The 16,628-nt window shown below is 33.4% G+C and overlaps 1 long non-coding RNA gene across 2 annotated transcripts; it reads left to right on the plus strand.

Annotated features, from left to right (window-relative positions):
* The first annotated feature begins 9,776 nt into the window (after nucleotides 1–9,776).
* Nucleotides 9,777–13,946, plus strand: LOC105179354 (uncharacterized). Of its 2 annotated transcripts, none has more exons than XR_849275.2 (6): nucleotides 9,777–10,155; nucleotides 10,660–10,722; nucleotides 12,325–12,860; nucleotides 12,951–13,219; nucleotides 13,292–13,388; nucleotides 13,475–13,946. It is a non-coding gene; the product is annotated as an uncharacterized LOC105179354 (long non-coding RNA). The 2 variants fall into 2 exon arrangements; XR_849276.2 differs by having other exon boundaries at nucleotides 13,298–13,388.
* Nucleotides 13,947–16,628: the final 2,682 nt, after the last annotated feature.

Raw genomic sequence — 16,628 nt, forward strand, 5'->3', positions numbered from 1 at the left:
CGTCCCAATGACTGTTTCAAAAGTGTATAATAACGACTAAATATGTGTTCAACTACCCCCCTCTCAAAGACTGTTCCAAATTTTTTTATGTAAATGTGTTCCTCTCTTTCTATTAATCTCACTATCTTCTTCCATTCTTTTTGTTTTCTCTCTTTTCTCAATCTCTCTCGACTTTTTTTTATCTCTCACTATCCCACTAATATTTTTATACTCTTGTTCGTCAATCTGTCTCGAATTTTTGTTAATATTTTTAGTTATTTTGATCAAGTAACAACTTTAACTCTTCATTTATTAATTGATTATAATTGTTGTAATTTTGTCAATGTAATGTTATAATTATATATATATATCTGTGTTTGTGTGTGTGTGTAGGACTCATCATCATTTAAGACAATTGAGAAGATGGATGTATGAGAAGAACCTTCTGAATAGGGCGGGTCTGATGAAGATAGCTTTGACGAGGATTACGAGAATGAAGAAGACAATAATTATGATTGACAGTTCAGGGTTTCTATAAGAAGTGTTTTTGTATTTTAGGCTCAACCGCACAGGTCGTCATTGTATTTAGCCGATAGAAAAATACAAATATTAGAAAATTACCAATAATAATTTATAAAAAATAGTTGACTAGCTAATTTTGTGGACAATTTGCAAAATAATTTTCTTACATAATAAAATTATATTTAAAAACAAAACATAATATTGTTTTTTTCTTTAGGAACGGTCCAAAATTCAGAAAACCGTTCCAAAAATCATTCCAACTCTGAATAGATATTAATAAATAACCATTTCTAAATACATTACATTGTCCTAAATAAAAAAGGAGGAAAAATCAAAATATAGGAATGGTCAATTTATTTTTACTGTTCCAAAAATCAGTTCTAAAAATTTTATTTCACGCCAAATAAAAAGTGGAGGGAAAATTAAACTTAGGAATAGTTTTTAAATGTTTGACCATTCCTAGGATGAATATAAATAAAATCATGCCTAAATGTATAAATATTTGTTCCTAAAATGATTTAAAAACCCTTCCTAAATGTGTCCATTTTCTAAATATGTCTACAGATTCCTCGTTCACTTTCCGATTACGAAATCTCAACATCCCCAACGCTGATAAATTCCAAACATAAATGCATAACAATACTTTTCATATGTGAACATATTTAGCAATATGATCTAAAATCAGATGATCTGATGGATAGTTGCATCATTTCTAACCTTGTTGATTGTGTATCAGATATGATATCTCAGTATCCGCATAACAAAAATGTCCAAAGCTTCATCAAATGTAGTCGATTTAATAATATCCAACGATCTGATTAAAATTTTAACAGTCTGATTAGGCGATCCAATACAACAGTATAAGATGCTACTTACATCTATGTAAGACTAATAATCTTATATATACAAATATACTTGATCATTTGAACATGTATCAATTTAATTCAAAGCATTATATGTTCTCAATGGCCTTAGTTAATTTATGGTCTACTTTTTTTTTTTTTTTATCTTTAATATGCTTGGGACGTTTTTCCTATATTTTTTATTTTTATGATTTTTTAGAAAAAATAATTTTGGCACAAAATTAAAAATGGTTTTTTTTTTCATTTTTCTTCATTCCCCCCCCCCCCCCCCCCCATTTTCTGAAAATATTTTCATACCTGTTTGACAAAAAAATTTTGAAAATATTTTCAAAATATATTTTTGAAAATTTTCTGAACATACTTTCAGAAAATATAACTGAAAATTTTTCTAAAACTTTTCTGTAACTTCTAGAAAATTTTTTCAGATTTTTTGTAAATTTACCAATTTTTTTATCTCTTGAATTATTAATACATTTTTGTAATTTTTAAAAAACAATTAGGAAATTTTAAAATTTTTCTTAATTTTCTCAGATTTTTAAAAATTTTCTGTAATTTTTATAAATATTTCTAATAATTTTCTATAATATTTAAAATTTTAAGACATTTATGAAATTTTAACAAAACTTCATAGTTTTTTGTTGTCTTAATAATTTTCTGTAATTATTATAAATCGTAATAATTTTTGGTAATTTTAAAAGTATTTAATTTATTTAAAATTTTAACAATTTTCTGTAATTTTTAACATTTTTCATAATTCTCTATTTTTTTTTAAAATTTTCTGTAAATTTTTTGTAATTTTTAAAAAGTTTCTATAAAAAAAATTACTTATGTAATTTCTGTAATTTTGTGTAATTTTTTTAAATTAATTTTATAGTTGTGTAATTTATGCAATTATTGTGTAATTTATTATATAGTGTAATTATGTGTGCAATTTACTGTATAATTCTGTAATTTATGCAATTCTTGTGTGTATTATATCATATTGCTTAAATTTTTTGTGAAAATTATTGTATGGATGTGCAAGTTATTGTATAATTAGGCTAGTCGTTGTAATATTATTTTTTACATGACATTAGCCCAATTCCTAATAAAATAATTTTTACATCATAATACAAATAATCACAAAAATTAGACCAATAAATAATCTAAAAATAATAATATTATTTCAATAATAATATATATATTCAAAAAAGTTAGACCAACATTCCCAATATTAATATTTTACATCATAATATAAATATTAAAAAAATTAAACCAATATATAATCCCAATAATAATATTATTTAAATAATAATATAAATAATCACAGACATTAGATCAATATTCCCAATAAAATAATTTTTACATCATAATGTATATAATCACAAAAATTGGACCAATATATAAATCAAATAATAACATTATTTGAATAATAATGTAAATAGTCATAAAACTTAAACTAATACTCGAATAAAATAATTCTTATATAATAATACAAATAATTGAAAAAATTAGACCAGTATTCTCAATAATAACATTTTAAAATAATAATGTCAATACTCATTAAAATTAGACCAATAATCCCAAAACAATGTCAATAATCACAAATATTAAGCTAATATTGCAAATAATAATATTTTTAAATAATAATGTATATAAACATAAAATTAGACTAATAATCCCAATAATAATACTATTTACAAAATAATATCAACGATAGCAATATTAAGGTAATATTTTAAATTTAAATACAATTATATAATCATGAGAAATAGAAAATAAATTGAGGATAATATTTTAAATATTTAATAATTATTTAAAAAATATAGTTCCTTTTATAGCCACGTACAAACAGATCACGCATGCCTTTTGTGACATCCGTAGAATTTTTCACGTAATTGGTAGACTAATTAGTAATTATTAGAAATTTAGATTTAATTAGTAAATAAATTATAGATGGAATTTAGGATATAATAAAATTTGAACGAATTAAATTGGAGTTCGCTATAATATTTGTGAGCAAATTATATTAATTAGGAAATTAAGAAGAACGAAAAAGTAATTATTTAAAAACAATAATAAAAAAAAAAAGAAAATAAGATGGTGGGCCGTGGCATGTGCTGCCACCGCCTCACCAATCATCCGATATATATATATAGGTATGTTAATTGATTTCACATTAACACACATACACACAGCATACACAATTCACACAGTGAAAATTTGCAATCTTCTGAGCGGATAAAAAAAGAGGAACAGAGGTAAGGATTTTGCATTTTAATCTGTATTAATTTATATAATTATATTACTTAATTAGTTCATTTATTAAATGTTGATTATATTGAGTGGTGAACTATTTAATCGGAGTATTTTATGATTTTGGCTATTTAAATTAGTGTCAAATTAAATATCACAATTGCTATAAAAATGATATAGTTGGGCAATTAAATTATTTGATTTGTTAGATTTAATTATCATTATAGCTAATTTACACAATTCCATTGGAATGATTAATCAAATATGTAATTCTATGTATTACTGCTTAATTAAATTGTATAGCAACAATAAATTGACAAAAAATTCATAAAAATGATTTGAAAATTATATTTAAGAATATTATATTATTAAAGAGGGAAAATGAGGTTTCCGTGGTAATATAATTAATTTACGGATGTTATTAAAAATGATAGTTATAAATATATAAGGGGTTTGATTAAGTGAATTGGTAAATTAAATATATTGATTATACGTATAATATTCTCTTATAGGACGTGACGACAAAGTAGAGGGTTGAGCAGTCCCTCGTGAATCGAAGTATTTTGGGATTTACTGTAAGTATAACTAATTGGATTTATACATATATATGTATGTGTAGTATTGTATATATTATATATATTGGTTACTTGGATGCGAACGTGGACTTGACTTTATATTATTATGCGTGGTTTTCGTATATTGATTGTTTATATAATTAATTGTGGAATATTTGTTAGATTACCATAACATTGGTGAAATTGTTACTATGTGATATGTGATGGTAATGTAGAGATATGCGGGATATGATTATGTGATAATCATATGATTGATTGTTGATGAAATTAAATTGGGAGTTGTTATTGAGGAAGTGATTATTATAAAGAATTGAATGACGATTGTGAGTTGAAATAAAAGATGATTCTTACCTAGGTTGGAACACAGTCAATGGTTTATGAAAATGTGATTGATGATAATGTGATTGATAATGAGATATGAAAAATATATGATTTAAGCTAGGCATCATGGCGCGTAGAGTACCGGGGTATACCGGGGCAGCGGGGAATATCCTGTGTTGTTAGCTACACATGGGGTGGTGTGGGAGTACCATGTTTGTTGTGATGTCCTGAGCTATATTGCTACACAACTGGAGTAAAAGAGTGTGGGGATATCACACAACGGGTATCCTGTGCTGTATATGATATGATGATGGCCAGCGAAACCATTGATTGATGTACTCTAGCTAGAGTAAGTAGGGCTCTTAACTAATAAATGATAATGAATGAATATTTTGTCGTGGATTGATTTACAGTTGTGAGTATGTATTACTGCTTATATCTGATGTTGCTGTATGACGAATGACTATTGTCGGTGTGACTGCATGTACGTGAATCTTTGTCTGTGTATATATATAGACTAATTAGCTATACTTATTGAGTAGGCAGCTCATTCCTTGCCACGTACTTTTCAGGAGATAGGTCACACAAACTAGAAACATTGGATTTTAAGCTGTGCTGTCGTTCTTATTAGGTGGGTCAGCCGTGACTTCTGAAGTCAGAGTTTTGATTATTGGGTTGTTAAATATTCTGGTCTTTTATCGAGATTTGTGTTTAAAGTTGTGGTATGATTTTCCTTGAGGTTATGTACATGAGGACATCTAGTGAAAGTAAATATAAACTTTTGGTGATATCTAATACCTTTTGTGATATATATATATATATATTATGCTGATAAATTAGAATTTATTTTATGGGTTGAATGAGAATTACTTATAGAATGAGTTCTGATTAAAGAAAGGATGAAATAGTAATAATTAGATGTAGCGAGTAGGGGGTGCTACATTGGGTGGTATTAGAGCAGGTCTACGTTTCTAGGGTAATAATTGTGGGACATCCCTAATGATTGAATTGTTTAATGTAGGATGGCTTCTCAAGGTGTACATGCTGACCCAGTAGTTAGTAGGGAAGAGTCAGCGGAGTCCGTAGAGGGCTCAGTGGCACCTGCAAGTGCAGGTGGGGTGGAGGGTAGGTCGAGAGGGTGTTGGTGCTGAGGCTCCTATTCCTCCCGGTGGTGTTCCAGTGGCAGGATCACCACCAGAGTATGCCCAGATATTTCAAATGGCTTTTCAAGCCCAAGCACAAGCCCAAGCGCAGTTACTTGCACAGGCACACTCATCCACTCCAGTGCCAGCACCAGTAGTCCCTTCAATTCACTGTAATTATGAAATAATCAGGAAGATGGGGGCTACAGAATTTGAAGGTACGTAGACCCACACAATTTGAAGATGGAGGCTGAAAGATGGTGGGAAAAAGTCGAAGATGTGATGAACTTGGTAAATTGCACTCCAGAGAATTGACTGAAGTATGTTGTTTCTTTGTTCGTGGGTAATGCCTTGATTTGGTGGAGGTCTGTAACGAGGGGATATGAGCCAAGAGAAATAACTTGTGCTGAGTTTCAGAAAGAGTTTGATGATAAATACAGACCCAAGATGTACCGAGACAAGAAGAGGATGGAGTTCCTAAATTTAGTGCAAGGGGATGATCAGACGGTGGCAGAGTATGAACTTCATTTTGCGGCACTAGCCAAATATGCACCAGAAGCAATAACGACGTAGGAGGATCGTTGTTACCATTTTGAGCAAGACCTACGACCAGAGATCAAAAGAGGCCTCGTAGTTAGAATTACAAATTTCAAAATTCTTGTTGAATCAGTAGTCCGGATGGAAGAAGCAGTAATGGAGGAAAAGAAGAAGGGGGAAGAGAAGAGGAAATCAACGTATACAATAGGGGAATCGAGTAGGTTGACCAAGAGGGGAACCGGTCGTTCATTCTCAGCGGGAAGTGGGAGTTTTACATGTGGTGGTCCCATTTTTCGAGGAAGTAGTGGACAGAGGTTTGGGGGATCCACGGGCTTTAGAAAAGGGAGCTTAGTGAAAATCGGAGATGTAAATTTACCTGTAGACCTTATAATGCTCGATTTGAAGGAGTTTGATGTGATTCTAGGGATGGATTGGTTAGCGCAACATAAAGCAATAGTTGACTGTTATAAAAAAGAAGTGATGATCGAATGTTCTGGCGAATCAAAAGTAATGTTTGTGGGGGATCATCAGATAGTGCCAGTTTGTGTAATATCAGCCATGGAAGCAAGATGATTGATTTTAGAGGGTTTCTGAAGCATATCTAGCCCATGTGGTAGATACCGAAAAGGTTAATTCCACATTGGAGGAAATCCCGGTAGTGAGAGACTTCCCTGAAGTATTTCCTGATGACTTACGAGGATTGCCACCGCATAGGGAAGTGGATTTTGCCATAGAAACTCTCCCAGGAGTTGCCCCAATTTTTATTGCGCCGTACAGAATGGCCCCAGTGGAATTACATGAGCTCAAAAAGCAAATCGAAGAATTATTGGAGCAAGGATTTATCAGGCCGAGTACTTCGCCGTGGGGAGCACTAGTGTTGTTTGTGAAGAAGAAAGATGGGAGTATGAGGTTATGCGTCGATTACCGCCAATTAAACAGAGTAACAATGAAGAATAAATATCCATTGCCGAGAATTGATAACCTGCTAGACGAGTTAAAGGGAGCTACAATATTTTCAAAGATTGATTTGAGGTCTGGGTATTGGTAGTTGAGGATAGCAGAGAATGACATACCGAAGACAGCTTTCCGTACTCGTTATGGTCATTATGAGTTTCTGGTGATGCTTTTTGGGTTAACAAATGCACCAGCAGCATTCATGGCATTGATGAACCGTACATTTCAGGAATATCTGGATCACTTTGTTATTGTGTTTATAGATGACCATTTGGTATACTTGAGGGATAGAGAAGAGCATGAGCAACATTTGAGGATAGTCTTACAGATTTTGAAAGAGAAGGAGTTATATGCTAAGTTAAGCAAATGTGAATTTTGGGTAAATCAGGTGATTTTTCTTGGGCATGTAGTATCTGGTGATGGGGTTATGCCTGACCCTTCAAAAGTAAAGGCTATTATGGAATGGAGAGTGCCAAAGAATGCCACTGAAGTCCGAAGCTTCTTAGGGTTGGCTGGATATTACAGGAGATTTGTTGAGGGTTTCTCTATAATTGTCGGTCCTCTGACCAAGTTGCTCAGAAACGGGGTAGAATTTCAGTGGACTGAACAGTGTCAACAAAGTTTTGATAAGTTGAAGAAGAGACTGACCTCTAATCCAATTTTGGTTTTGCCGTTTGGTAGCGGTGGATATATAGTGTATATAGATGCTTCTAAACAGGGTTTGGGATGTGTGCTGACGCAAAACGGAAAGGTAATTGCTTATGCATCCCGTCAATTGAGGAACCATGAGTCAAATTATCCCACACATGATTTGTAGTTAGCCGCGATTGTGCATGCACTGAAGATCTGGAGACATTACTTGTACGGAGAAAAATTTCAGATTCTTACTGACCATAAAAGTTTGAAATATATCTTGATGCAAAAGGAATTGAATTTGAGACAGGGAAGATGGATAGAACTGCTGAAGGGTTATGATTGCACTATTGACTTCCATCTGGGGAAAGCGAACGTGGTAGCAGATGCCTTGAGTAGAAAGAGTTCAAGTATATTAGCCAATCTGGGGAGTCATAATCAGACATTGCTACTGCAGATGAGGTCTATGAATACGAAACTGGAGGTTGATCAAGTAGCGGGTTTATTGGCAGCCTTGCAAATTAAGCAAGACTTTGTGGATCAGATAAAAAAAGCACAGACTCGAGATCCTTTCTTATTACGAATGCTGGAAAGAATAAGACTTGGTAAGAAAACAAATTCGATAAGAGTTGATGGAGTAATAGTGAATGGGGGACGAGTTTGTGTGCCTGTTATAGATGGGTTACGTGAAGCGATTATGCGAGAAGCTCATAATGCACCATATGCAATGCACCCTGGTACTACAAAAATGTATGGAAATTTAAGACCTTATTACTGGTGGCAGACAATGAAGAAAGATGTGGCTGAATTTGTGGCGAAATGTATAACATGTCAACAAGTAAAAGCAGAACATCAGGCACCAGCGGGTAAACTGCGACCTCTATCTACCAGAATGGAAGTGGGAGAAGATCACTATGGATTTTGTCGTGGGGTTGCCACGAACACTCAGAAAGCACGACGCTATTTAGGTAATTGTGGATAAATTGATAAAATCTGCTCATTTCTTGCCGGTACGAATAAATGATTCACTGTATAAGTTAGTTGGGTAATACATTTCTGAGATAGTGAGATTACATGGAGTGCTTGTATCGATTTTGTCAGATAGAGATCCCCGATTTACTTCACGCTTTTGGGAAAGTTTACAAAGGGCATTGGGCACAACGTTGAATTTCAGTACCACATTTCATCCTCAAACAGATGGGCAGTCAAAAAGAATGATCCAAACCCTAGAAGATATGATGAGAGCTTGTACAATGGAGTTTAATGGCAACTGGGATGATCATCTACCTCTAATGGAGTTTGTATATAATAACAGTTTCCACTCTAGTATCGGTATGGCCCCATATGAAGCTTTTATATGGCAGAATGTATCGCAGTCCAATTTGCTGGGATATAGAAGGATTAAGACAACTAGAAGGTCCTCACTTGGTGCAGGAAATAGTGGAGAAGATACAAGTAGTTAAGAAGCACTTGAAGGCAGCACAAGATCGACAAAAAAGTTACGTTGATCAACACCGAAGGGAGATGGAGTATAAAGTAGGTGATAAGGTTTTCCTGAAGATATCTCCTTGGAGGGGAATTCTGAGGTTTGGCAAGCAAGGGAAGCTGAGTCCGAGATACATTGGGCCGTATGAAATTATTGAAAGAATCGGACCACTGGCATATCGACTGGCATTACCAGCAGAGTTGTCACAAATACATGATGTTTTTCATGTTTCGATGCTGCAACGATATCGGTCTGATCCTAGCCACATTATTTGTGAGCCGGAGATAGAGATTTCTGAGGAGTTGACATATGTAGAGGAGCCAGCAGAGATTTTGGATAAAAGCGTAAGGAAATTAAGAAATAAAGATATACCGATGGTAAAAGTGAGATGGAGTCATCATTCCCTGAGGGAGGCGACTTGGGAGGTTGAGGAGCATATGAAAGAGAAATATCCCTATTTATTCCATTGAGCGGGTAAGTTACTTAAATTTCGGGGATGAAATTTTTATGAGGGGAGAATTGTGACATCCGTAGAATTTTTCACGTAATTGGGAGACTAATTGGTAATTATTAGAAATTTAGATTTAATTAGTAAATAAATTATAGATGAAATTTGGGATATAATAAAATTTGAACGGATTAAATTGAAGTTTGCTATAATATTTGTGAGCAAATTATATTAATTAGGAAATTAAGAAGGATGTAAAAGTAATTATTTAAAAAGAATAATAAAAAACAAGAAAATAAGATGGTGGGCCGTGGCATGTGCTGCCACCGCCTCCCCAATCATCGAATATATATATATAGGTATGTTATTCATTTCACATTAACACACATACACACAGCATACACGATTCACACAAGTGAAAATTTGCAATCTTCTGGGCGGAGAAAACAGAGGAAGAGAGGTAAGGATTTTGCATTTTAATCTGTATTAATTTATATAATTATCTTACTTAATTAGTTCATTTATTAAATGTTGATTATATTAAGTGGTGAACTATTTAATTAGAGTATTTTATGATTTTGGCTAGATAAATTAGTGTTAAATTAAATATCACAATTGCTATAAAAATGACATAGTTGGGCAATTAAATTATTTGATTTGTTAGATTTAATTATCATTATAGCTAATTTACACAATTCTATTGCAATGATTAACCAAATATGTAATTCTATGTATTACTGCTTAATTAAATTGTATAGCAACGATAAATTGACAGAAAATTCATAGAAATGATTTGAAAATTATATTTAAAAAATATTATGTTATTAAAGAGGGAAAATGAGGTCTCAGTGGTAAAATAATTTATGGATGTTATTAAAAATGCTAGTTATAAATATATAAGGGGTTTAATTAAGTGAATTGGTAAATTAAATATATTAATTATACGTATAACATTCTGTTATAGGACGTGACGACAATGTAGAGGGTTGAGCAGTCCCTCGTGAATCGAAGTATTTTGGGATTTACGGTAAGTATAGCTAATTGGATTTATATATATATAAGTATTTGTAGTATTGTATATATTACATATATTGGTTTCTTGGATACGAACGTGGACTTGGCTTTATATTATTATGCGTGGTTTTCGTATATTGATTGTTTATATAATTAGTTGTGGATTATTTGTTAGATTACCATAATATTGGTGAAATTGTTACTATGTGATAAGTGATGGTAATGTAGAGATATGTGGGATATGATTATGTAATAATCATATAATTGATTGTTGATGAAATCAAATTGGGAGTTGTTATTGAGGAAGTGATTATTATAAAGAATAGAATGACGATTGTGAGTTGAAATAAAAGATGATTCTTACCTAGTTGGGAACACAGTCAATGGTTTATGAAAATGTGATTGATGATAATGTGATTGTTAATGAGATATGAAAAATATATGATTTAAGCTAGGTACCATGGCGCGTAGGGTACCGGGGTATTCCGGGGCAGCGAGGAATATTCTGTGCTGCTAGCTACACATTGGGGTGGTGTGGGGGTACCATGTTTGTTGTGATGTCCTGTGCTATATTGCTACACAGGTGGAGTAAAAGAGTGTGGGGATATCACACAATGGGTATCCTGTGCTGTATATGATATGATGATGGCCTGCGAAATCATTGACTGATGTACTCCAGATAGAGTAAGTGGGGCCTTTAACTAATAAATAATAACGAATGAATATTATGTCGTGGATTGATTTATAGTTGTGAGTATGTATTACTGCTTATATCTGATGTTGCTGTATGATGAATGACTGTTGTCGGTGTGACTGCATGTACGTGAATCTTTGTCTGTGTATACATATAGACTGATCAGTTATGCTTATTGAGTAGGCAGCTCATTCCTTGCCACGTACTTTTTAGGAAATAGGTCACACTGACTAGCCACATTGGACTTTGAGCTGTGTTGTTGTTCTTATTAGGTGGGTCAGCCGTGACTTCTGAAGTCAGAGTTTTGATTATTGGGTTGTTAAATATTCTGGTCTTTTATTGAGATTTGTGTTTAAAGTTGTGGTATGATTTTCCTTGAGGTTATGTACATGTGCACATCTAGTGAGGATAAATATAAATTTTTGGTGACATCTAATACCTTTTGTGATATATATATATTATGCTGATAAATTAGAATTTATTTTTTGGGTTGAAAGAGATTTACTTATAGAATGAGTTCTGATTAAAGAAAGGATGAAATAATAATAATTAGATTTAGCGAGTTGGGGGTGCTACACCTTTAAACTTGTTTAGTCCATCAAGTGAATTTTGCTAGTAGAACTAGTTAAGTTTATCCATCTTCATCTGTCAACAAAAGACAATGTTGATAGAAAAAAAAGGATAAACTTAAGTAGTATTATAACAAAAAATTCATATGATAGGCTAAACAAATTTAAAGTAATGCTCCTGTTTGTATATGTGCACAAGAGAATTATAAATTTTACCGTAATCAATGAGTACAATAATCGTAACTTCATGATAATATTTTCGATGTGTAAAAATTTCTATATTCTTTTTTATTTACATATTAATGTCAATAATAAAAAAATTTAGACTAATACTTCGCAATAATTTGTTTAGATCATGTCTAGTGGTACGCCTGCTTTACTACGTGGTTGAAGACGTGGCCATGATCGTGGCCGCGGTCGTGGCCTGCCACTTCCATCAGCGCCTTCGGATGCTTCCCAGGTTAGGGAAGCAGCCCTTCGACCACCCTCACCACTTGACAAGATCGCACCGTCCTCCAACCCGTAGACTCCAGATGATGCTAGACCATCTGGAGCTGCACTAGCAGCTGATGAGATGATGCAGCACTCTGCCACACCAGTTGTTGCTCCACCACCACCAATAGTCCCCCCCACCACTAATGCACCAGTACATCAGCCTAAAAAATATATGTTTATAGAAAAAATTTTAGTATTATCAAAATTTTGTTTATCACAATTTTTTTAGTATTATTTTATCTTGAAAATATCTAATTAACATGTCATTTTAAATCTGATCGTCGCTTCCACGAACGCATCAATGTGGTCGTGCGGGGACACTTTCCCCACCCGTGGCCGTGTTTGAGGCAGGTGCAACCAGAGCACCAGCATTTCTAGTTCGAGAGCATGAAGGTAAATAAATTTAAATTAATTCAGTTTGATCGAAGAATCTGAATTGTTTAATGAATTTTACTAATATTTTGTTTAATTTTATTACTGTAGATAAGCAAATGGTGGGACTGTAACGATAAATCCATATTTCGAATCTTCCACATGTGGGTCAAAAAGTACATCTTGAAGATATTTTCCATCCCCAGCCTGGTCAAGCCACTCTAGCTGGTCAACGAGGTCTGGCTCCAACTGCGGCGCACTAGGCCAATAAAGACTACCAGCAAGAGTCCGAGCGAACTGGGCGGCGAACCCACGGCGTCCTCGACTGTGTGCCGGAGGGTCTTCCTCTATCGGCATGCATCGAAAGAGGAAGTTCAAAAGTAAATAACATTATTTTATAAGGTTTATCATCATTTTATAAATAAGATGCTAACTGTTTTTTCTTCTATAAGGGGCAGAGTTCGGTCGGCCGATCAAGCGATTGAGTTGTTTGAAAGGAGCTACAAGAAAAAGAAGGACGGCGGCTGAAGTGGGCCAAGGGCGAGGGAGGTGGCCATAAGTAGATTATAAATATTATTTTTTAAAAAATTAATTCTTGGTTAAAAGTACTAATAATTTTGTTTGTTTTGCAATAGATGTTCTAGAAGCTCATGGAAGATCGTCAGCCTCAGGCCACATCGAGGACTATGATGCCCCGGCTGAATCGGAGGCTTTGGTGGCAATGTGGAGTAGCAGATGTGGCTGGCTACAGTCGGAGGCAAGAACAAGAGCCGAGTATTCGGGCCTTGGTTCTGAGGTACACGTCTCCAGCCGAACCTTTACAATATTATCGCCACCCCCACCACCACCGCCAAACCCAGCCATGGAGGACACCATTGGCCACCTCGAGATGATGATGGCTAACATGATGGCCATGATGAGGGAGATGCGCACCTCCTATTCGACCACAGCACCACCTTCGATAGGCCCTCGGCCTCGAACCAGAACGATATGGACGTCGCTGACGAGAAGGGATTAGATTAGGTTTTAATTTTCTTTATTTTTGTAATTATATAATTTTTTTATATTAATATAATATTTTTATATTAATATAATATTTTTCCTTAATTATTCATGTTTCATAATGCTTATTACATTCCATTCTTTCATATTTATTCAAATAATTAAATTCATAAATATAATTAATTTAATTATATATTAAAATTTATAAAATATATAAATTTATTTATTTTTTAAAATTTATTAAGTATATTAATAAATTATAAATTATAATTAAATTATATAATTACAAAGATTATAAAATAAAAAAATTAAGAACGATTTTAGTAATGATAAAGAAAATATTAAAAATATAAACAATAACCATTTCAAATACCATTACTAAAACAGTTCTAAACACGTATTCCGAAACTGCACTATTCGTTCCAAATACCATTGCTAAAACCATTTCAGTCAAGTGTTCCTAAATAGTGGTTTGACCGTTCCTTATACCATTGCTATTTCAGTTCTAAGTATGTGTTCTAATCTAAAAAAGACCATTCCAAATACAATTACTAAAACAATTCTATATACTTGTTCCTAATTAAGTCTGACCATTTCTAAAATCGTTATATAAGACTGTTCCAAAGATCGTTCCTATATTCATCACCGATACAAATAAAAATAGTTTAAAATTCAGGCCCGAGTATTATAAAGAACGTTCCCAAAAGTAACCAGACAAAAATAATGTAACCGTTCTAAATTTCATCAAAACCATTCTAATTAAAACAATAAAACATTTTTGAAAAATTCAATTTTAGAAATGACTTTTCACATAGTGTTATAGATACCGTCCCAAATAGGAATGGTTGTGTATGAACCGTTCCTAAATTTTTTAAACGCCATTTATAAGGACGAAGGACCAACCATTCCAAAATCATTCCAAAAACCGCTCCAAATAAGTTTGATGTCTTTGCAATTGTATATGGGTCTTGGCAAAATATGGTTGTGTTTAACGTGGTCTCTAAAAGCCTTGTTCGAGTGCCGCCGAAAACGTATAGAGGCTAGTGAGTTAAAATATAGCATTCGTCGTCTATTATGAGATGATATGAATCTCCTATATTCTCTAAAATGTGTTAGACTCCTGTAAAGTTTGTGGCCATAACTGATGATGAAATAGAAAAGGATTCCTATGTTATCTGAGGGAGAAACACTAATATGGTTGGTATATAAATATCTATTCTGGGATGGGAATTGATTTGTAATTTATGCTATAGACTAAGATCAAGGAATGTTGATGGAGGGACTATACCTATATGGTACTCCAAAGCCTACAACTTCATAGGAAATCCAAATATTTAATTAATTTGAGTAATTAATAATGGGTGAGTTTGACATGTTAATGAGATTGATTTATTGGGTTGGTCCAAATCGTGTTGGACTTGGACTGTAATATATGTGATTAATTTAATGACTAAGCCCATATTTTGGGCCCAAGCTCAAGCTTATGGACGAGAGGTTATGAGATGTGAAGAGAGTACTTGTGGAGGAGTTGTATCTCCTCCACTCAGTGGTGGCCGAGTGGTTGGCCAAGGGTAGCACTTGGATACACTAGCATGTCGACGGGATGGATTTGTTGGGGGGTGGAGAGAATATTGTTTGGCTCTCGTGTGGAATATTCATGAAGCTTCAAACATTGAAGTCAACGAATCTAAAGATCAGAATTCCTAGTTAAGATTTGATTTTCAATTGGCCTTGCATCTTTTATTTATAAGTGTTCGAACGCCAGGGAATACGGGATTTGATCCTAGTTACTACTTGTTTAAATTTTTATTTTACATTTTTGCTGCGTTAATCGGTTCTCGAGCCATACCCTAACCTTTCATCAATAAGTTTGAATTGAGACTTAGCAAGATAATCGTAGCACCGCTGCGATATTACACTTTATTACCACAAGTTAATATACTTAATTACAATCCATGCTATGAGAAAGTTTTATTTTAAATGAATAAGAAAATCCTATTTTTATCAATACGATATGTATCTTAGGCAATAACTTGAAATACAGATTGAGTGAAAGACTAGTATCTCCACAATTATATAGCTATAATTTACAATTCAAGGTGTCACTGCTGACTTAACTTGTAAGAGGGGTGGCACGACTTATGATCCGATCGGGCTAGTAGTAACTGTAACTTATATTCTGAAAAGTATGTGGCAAGAAATGAGTTGGCTACTCAATAAATATAGCTAAATAACTTTTAAATATGTATATACACACATATGCAGTAAAACAAGTTTCATATCATGAGACCAATCAACAAAAATTCATTTTGCATCTACAACAAATATAAGAGGTACACATACCGAGAATCATTTATCAACCACAACATAATACCGAAGTTATCAATCATTCTTTTAGAGCCACGTTTAACCTAAGGTTTTGTTGGCTCTTATCATCTCACTTAATATCATATAATTGCTAGCATAACGTACCTGTCATATGTGATATTCTCATACTGGGTGAGTGTATAACCATATCAGTACAGAACATCACACTGAACATAGCACTCCCACACCACCCTAGCGTGTAACCGTCAGCACGGGATATCCCCTGCTACCCAAAATATCCCTGCACCCTTTGCGCTAGGAGCCTAGTTATATGTTCATTTTTCTCATATCAAAGATAACATCATCTTGACAACACACAACTTGTCATCAATCATATTATCGTAAAACTATTGAATATGCCTTAGGTGAGGTAAGTTATCTCTTTATCTCAATTCACAACATTTCAATCAATAATTTTAT

The sequence above is a fragment of the Sesamum indicum genome, linkage group LG12, assembly GCF_026168435.1.
Source record: "Sesamum indicum cultivar Baizhima isolate 11 linkage group LG12, ASM2616843v1, whole genome shotgun sequence".
NCBI lineage: Eukaryota > Viridiplantae > Streptophyta > Magnoliopsida > Lamiales > Pedaliaceae > Sesamum > Sesamum indicum.